Genomic DNA, 7,571 nt, shown 5'->3' with positions numbered 1-7,571 from the left:
AGCTGAGCTTTATGCAGGTTTGGCTGGGGTAGAATTAATTTCCTTAACAGTAGCTTGTATGGGGCTAAACTTGGATTTGTGCTGAAAACCATGTTGATAAATACAGGCATGTTTTCCTTACTGCTGAGCACAGCGTAGAGAAAGTCCGAGCCTTTCCTTTTCCTCACACCACCCTACCAGAGTGGGCCAAGGGTGCACAAGGCACTGAGAGGGGACACAGCCAGGACAGCTGACCCCCGCTCACCAAAGGGATTTGCCATACCATATGATGTCATGCTCAGCATATAGAGCTGGGGAAAGAAGAAAGAGGGGGATGTTCAGAGTTCTATTGTTTGTCTTCCCAAGTAACCATTATGTGTAATGGAGCCCTGCTTTCCTTGGGATGGCTGAGCGCCTGCCTGCCATTGGGAAGTCATGAATGAGTTCCTTGTTTTGCTTTGGTTTTTGCTTTATTAAGCTGTCTTTATCTCAAGTGGTTTTATCACTTTTATTGGGGATGTAAGTACGTGTTATTTTTGTTTAGATTTAGAGGAAGACCTTTCAGTTTAGAGAAAGTGTGGCCTTTTTCAAGCTTCCACAGAACAGTTATGTCCTTGCTGGCTTTGGAGAGAAGATCTGGTAGTATTAAAGATGGTGATGGAGTCCAATTCAAATGTCATCAATTCTTTAAAATCTACATGCTCTTTCTACCAAATGTTTGTATCCTGTTAAGTTGCTCTGCCTCTAATGCCTATAGACATTGAATATATGCAGGCTTTCATTGTAGAGAACTCGTCCTTGACATGAGACTAATGGAAATCCTCAAATTGAGAGGCTTTGGAAATGTGTTACAAAAAACTCAGTGTTGCTTCTGGAAGCTTCTGAGACAAAATCTAAATTATATTTTACCATGAGATTTAAGATACTTTAAAATGTCCTTGTCCTCTCTACTAATGAGTGGAGTGACAGAGGATTCTGGCTATGATTTAGGTCTTCACATACCCCCAGATTTATCCAATATAACTTGAGTTTAAACACTAGTCTAGCAGTTGTGGTGAATATATTCCTGTTCTTCATTGTTTTGACTAGTACTTCTCAAGAACTAGGCAAATTCTTCCTTGAGGGATGAAAAGAATTTTAAGCAGTACTGAGGTATTTAAGCAAAGAGCCAAAGAACACCCTAAAGATATAAATAAGATGAAAGTGGACTTGGGCTATGAAACCTTGCCCAAGGTTCTAGTATTAATGCCCTTGAAGGAGGTTCCTAGTTACTGATTTTTTTTTATGGATATTGGACATTAAGTAGCTGTTGGATAAACAAAATTTCTATAAGCACTACCATTAAGGAAGCCTAATTTTACATGTATTTGTGCCTCAACTTAGACTGCAAGCTCTAACTTAAGTTGCTGCACAATGTGGTGTTTTGTTTGTGAATTCCCCTGTCTAATGCCTTTTTTTTTTTTTTTTTAAATCTGTTGGGAAGTGATTGACTAGTACAATGTTACTGGGGATGCACAGCCTGGCATGTAGCTGCCATGATGTGTTTTCTGTGGAAAATAACCCAAAGCCCAAATAAATTTTTTTGGCGGGGAGCCCAAGCTTTATGGCTCAGTGCTCAAGTGGTTAAGTTTCTATTCCCCCACCACAAATCTCCCTTTTGCTGATCTTTACCTTAATTTCTGCAGAATTTCGGTTTTAGAAAGGGGAGAGATGAACCCTTCCACTACCTTGCTGATAGTGCCTCTTTTGGACAGATGGGAAGAAGGGGCACGTGGTATCTTGGGACAGTGGAGGTTAATTTTTTCCCATTTTCTGAGCTGACTACTTTACCCATTCAGATTTTACCTCCTGGATTGTGTTGTCTTTGGAGGCATTTGCATTGTTAATGAAGACAAGTGAGCCCTACTGGCTTTCACTTCAGTGATGTAGGAGGCAGTAGGCTGATGTCTTGCTAATCTTTATTGGACTATGTTTTATATGGAGGGAGCAACTCCAGGCCATATTCACATCACAGTTTCTGTACTGCTGCACATGCGGGTTTTTTTGGTGTTTTGTACTACACGCCAATTTGCCTTATCAGACAATATTGCATTGAGAAAGCTTTGTGTAAATTTGAAATAATATTCTTGAGCTTCTTTCAGGCCAGCCTGAGTGGCTACAGTTCTGTAGTTAAATAGGTCTGTATGAATTCTCATGAGCAGCAGGAGATTTGAAGGGCTCTAGTCTCTACCCTGACCTCAGAATGCTTGAGAGCGAAGCACTGAATTGCTCTGAGGCAGGAGGTACCAGGTTTAAGTGTAGTTTTTCTAAGTATGGACGTAGGCCAGTATGTGCTGGAAGATACTGGTCATGCTCATCTGTGGGTGAGCATACACAGCTGGACTAGGAGGCTGCTAAAAAAATCTGGGGGACTTTTAATGTTGTTTTAGATAAGCCTGTTGTTCAAGCCTAACAGTGATGGTGAACTCTTGATTTTGTCACAGCTGTGCTGTTTGGCACTCCTGATGAATATGTCTGTGCCATTACCAGCTCTGATTTGTTCCAATCCAGAATGTTTTGTTTGGCTTTTTTTTTTTCCCTGAAATGAACATAATAAAAAAGGCAGGAATGTGACCTCGAGAGTCAAGATACAGACTCCAATAATTGTTCGCTGTCTCCATCTTTTTATTAGATTGTTCTGAGGCTGTTTTTTCTCCTGATTTGCTGGATAGAATCCATACAAATGAAATACAAGCACAGTCAGTAAATAATAATGAAAAGGTAAATTCATTTTACAGAGAAGCCAGTGCATGTAAGTCATCATGTGGAATGATGGTGATTTTTTTTTCTTGCACAGATCACAAAGCTATTGCAGTCTTTCAAAATTAATATCTGGCTTTTAGTCTCTACAATGGTTTGTGTGACCTCTTCTTACCCTTTGTCTATTAAGAAAAATAATATTGTTTTTCAACACAAGACACACACAAGATGGGATGCAGTTCCATGGATAAGCCTGCTACTTCTGTTAAATATTAGGTTGATGCAAAAATAATTGCTGTTTTTAACCATCTAATATAAAGCCGTATATCCCAGGTTAAAATAAAATATATTAATTGCAATAAGAACTATTAAAACCTATGCTTGTTTTCCTACAAGAACAAGTATTTATTCCTGTAGCACAGAATTCTGGAGTCCTGGAACTGATGAAAATTTCAAAGATGGTTTGAGCAGCTGCTTAGTTCTGGAAAACGTTCTCTTGCAGCAAGTTTTCAAGATGCTTGAAAATGGGCTAATTGGTGGGGGAGGTGTCTGGTGAGTGAGCTGGGTGAGGTAGAGTTTCATAGCCTAGTTTGAGCAGCTTCTGCATAGTCCTTTGCAAGAAATATGGTCAGGTGTCGTCATGAAGAACAACTGGTCCTTTCTGATTGACCAATGGTGGACATAAACATTGCAGTTCTTGGTGCAGTTGATGATTTCCTGGCAATATTTCTCTGCTGTGTTGGTTTTGCCAGAATTCAAGAAGTTGTAACAGATGATTCCACTTGCCGACCACCAAATGGTGACCATACCCTTTTTTGATGTACCTTCGGTTTGGGAGAGTGTTTTGGTGCTGCCCCTCAGTCCAGTCACTGTGTGGAACTTCATTGGTTGCTGTATAGAGTCCATTTTTTGTTCCCTGACACAATGCGATCAAGAAATAGAAATTCAGTTTAGGGAGCCCACCAACTACAGGCTTATGTCAAAATGAGAAAAAAACGAGGTTTTTTCTGCTTAAACCTGTACTGGCCAGCTTTGAAAAATTGAAATGGTTTAACAATTTGGGACCTGGAACTGGAGTAATCTTTGCTTGAGTTAACTATTGCCTTGCTGCACCACCAATGGAAGTGAAAAGGGGCAAAAAAAAGGAATCTGTGTAAATGTTGAGGCTTTCATAGTGCTGTATTTTAGCAGCTGTACTTAGACCTGCCTTCCTGACAGCAAGTTATGTTTCTCCTGCTAATTCTCTGGGTTTGTGGCAGGCTTGTTGCTGTCCTTGGGATCCTCCATCAGTAAGGCAGCCTTCCTCATCTTGTCTGCTGTTATGTTCTGGCTGTTTGAGGAGCACCTTTCCTTGTAGGCTTGAAAAAAGCGATACACATAGTGAATAGGTAAAGAATAAGGTTGCTTGTATACGTCAATGTGGTTCCTTAAGAAGATGGACTCTGCGGGGAATAAAGCTACCAGCCATTAAGAAAATGGCTATTTGAATTGGTAGTGACCCAGAGAGAAAGAAAAAATACGTCCCAGGATGCAACAGAATTGTTGTCTCAAGGATACCCTTGATAGCCCTGAATTCCTTTTCCCTGGGCATATGATGACAATTCCAGCTGATCTCATTACAGCTTCCAGAGTTCTCTTACTCTGGGGTCTCAGACTGCCTTCTAATTGCATGCATTTGCATGTGTGTGTCCTGAAATGAGAGTGGTTATTTCACACTATTCTCTTGGAAGAAAGATAAATGAAACTCTTAACGATACTGCTTCAAGTAGGTTATTATGCTAGTGAGCATCATGTTACTTTGCACAAGGGTTTGCTCATTGTTTTCAAAACTGTATGAAGAGAGAGCCTTTGATTGCATGGAGCTGCTTATGAGTGACTGCTTTTTTCCTTTTTTTTTTTTTTTTTAAGTAAAAGATGTACAGTACTTAAATAGGAAGGCTTTTTTTTTTTTTCTTTCATGCAGTACAAAAATGCTTATGTCCCAGTTTGGCACAGAAATCAGGTTTATCTGCAGATGTGGAAAGGAAGTGAGGGTCAACTGTGTTTGGAGCAGTTGAACCTCCAGGTCTGGTTTGTCATATCTTTTAGGTATATGTCAAGATTTAGTGTTAAGAGCAGTGATAATTTGAATTCCATGCTTCAGATACAGCATAAGTATGTTCCTTTTCAAAGTTCTTAAACCAAAACAATAATATGACTACCATAAAAATAACAGTAGGAGAGAAAAGAAATCCAAATACAAACTCCAAACTCCCACAACCCAAAAGCCTTTGCTATGTTGTGACATCAGATTTTCAACACCACAAACAAAGCTTGAAGGCACCCTGATCTTGCAGAAGTTACATACTTCAAGTCCTTCTTTAGCTCTTGTTGTGAAGCGCACCGCTAGTCATGGCAGGGAAGTAAATATTAGACCATAATTTTTAGATAACCAATAGAAAAATGAAGCTGTCTATCCAAGATGTCTATAAAGCCAAAGACAGAGTCCCACTGCATTGGCAGAAAGCCACTGTGCAGGATGTTTCTAGCCAAAAGCACACTCAGAAAAACAGGAAGCTCAATCCTGCAGAGGAATCCTTGAATAGAGTAATCCTATCTGTTGTGAGCAAACTATGATAAAATCGGTCAGGATTAACAGGATCCAGGACGGCCCAATTTTTGTGGGTGTGTGAAATTGGATCCCATGGTCTGACATGTGGGTGCTGCAAGGATTGTGTCCTGTCACCATGCACCATGTCGATACTCCCCTGTGGCTGGACTATGCAGAGCTGTGGAGCATTGGCAGAGAAAAAAAGGTTCACTTCAAACCAGTTGTTTTGTAGTACCCTTGTAGCTCCACACAGCTAAGGAACATATATTGCATGTGTGAAAACTTTGGAAAACTTTTTCTTTCATGTTTTGAACTTTCACAGGGAAGAGGACAAAGCTCCATGAAATGCTACAGTTTTGGTTTTGGTTTGATGGGGGTTGGAAAGCAGGCTCAGGTCAGAGAGGGAGCAGGGTGGATGTATGTTACTGGCTATGTTGGTAATCAGCAGTCTGTTCAGAGACTCAAAGCTCTCTGTTGTCATTTGAAAGGGCAGGATCTTTAATTGATGTAGGTAGCAGTTGGGTGAAATCTTTTCCTTGCAATATAATTATGTGCTCTTAAGAGCTTTTTCTTCTTAATGTAAGAAGATGAAAGGATAGTAGGCTTGTTTAGTTTTCTCTAGCTTCACATGCACCATTTCGTTTAACTAACCTTGAATCTGCTTTTAGATACGTTTGGGGCTTTTTTTTTGCATCTTAAACTACTGAGCAGGAACCTGATGAAGAAGTGCTACAGGGTACACGTGATCTCTGCTACCTTTGCATTCCCTTCAAATAAAACACAGCTCCTTTCCAATTTACGGGACACACAGCTAGGGGCCAGCACCAGCTCATGTTTGCGTTTTGCCTGGTAAGTGTCTTTCTCGGCTGTGCCCTAGGCAATAGCAGCTCGTCTATATGCTGCACTATTTGCATACTCTAACGAGATGGGCTATAATTGGCCTTCATTGATTTTGTTTTCATTGAGCTAAAATAGAGTCAGAGCTTCTTAGGCAAGAAGAGCTGATTGATTTGTGGTGGGATTCCAGACTATTCAGTTGAAGAAATAATTAATTATGTTCTTATTTAGTAATTGTCAGGGTCTAAGTTTGCTCTTACCTTTCAAGTAGATGCTGCTGAATTCTATCGCTAGGCTGAGTCTCCCCTTTGAAATGCTGAGATGAGGTGCCAACATATAGAAGACGGTTCGCAGGGAACATTCAACTTGTTTCGTTCTCTACTACTTCTTTCTTTTTTACTGCTTCTTTCCCCCTGTCTGCACTTCTTTCCTACTTATCCATAGGTATGCAGTTCTTCTTCCTTAGTGTTAATTGATCAGCTTCATTCCCCTGCAATCCTCTGTTAAATGATTCTGAGAAAACATCATTTTAACAAGAAGTTGGAAAACAAAAGGAAAAAATTCTTGCTCGCTTAGGAAAAAAGTGAACGATAACATGCTAAGATTTTTTTTGTTTTCTTATTTTTGTTTTAAGTCGAGCCCAAATTAAATGCTTTATGTTGAGTATGGATACTGAACATGCCTGTGTAGCTCAGGAGCTGGGGTGTGTTGATTGTGTGCTGTTATACACTCATAAAATTGAAACAGTGGATATGTTTGTGTGGAGCGAGTTATAGCCTTACTGAAACTGGAAGAGTACTTGTCCTTCCTTGTGCTTTTCTTATAAAGTATCCATTTAATTAAATGTCAGCACTGTGTCTGAGCAGACAGTGCTGTACAGCAGGGCAGATTTTATGAGCTGTTTCCGTAGAGTTGAAAGGAAGGTTATAATGGCCACATACAGCAAAGTTAACATTGGCAGGTACGTAACAGAGATGATGTGCAGTACATTTTCTCCTGTTCTTATCTTGCACTTGCACCATAATATGGTGGCAATATTTGCTAGTGCTTGTTAAGTGGTGGATCCTATTACAACAATAATGTTAAATAGTAATAAATTGAGTCCAAACACTTTCTGTGCTGCTGCAAGAAATGTGGAGCTCAGAAATTCCCTTGCACCAAGCAAGTAAATGACAAAAGCACTCCCTGGATAAACGACAAAAAAATGCAAGAGATTGCTCTTTGTAACAAATCAGTTTTTAAATAGAAGGGTCTTCCACTGGCTTCTCAGGATGAAGCCTCCTGACTCAATGAGTGTGCTGAAGTGGACACAACCCCTAAGTGACCTCGAGTCCTTCATGGTACATGAGTTGCAGGGGTGGGAAAACTAGAAGAGAAAACTATTGAAAAAAATCATAGGGTGTGAGGTTGCGTTGGTTACTGGCCC

Source organism: Phaenicophaeus curvirostris, chromosome 4 (genome assembly GCF_032191515.1).
Source record: "Phaenicophaeus curvirostris isolate KB17595 chromosome 4, BPBGC_Pcur_1.0, whole genome shotgun sequence".
Taxonomy (NCBI): domain Eukaryota; kingdom Metazoa; phylum Chordata; class Aves; order Cuculiformes; family Cuculidae; genus Phaenicophaeus; species Phaenicophaeus curvirostris.
This window is presented reverse-complemented; position numbering follows the sequence as displayed.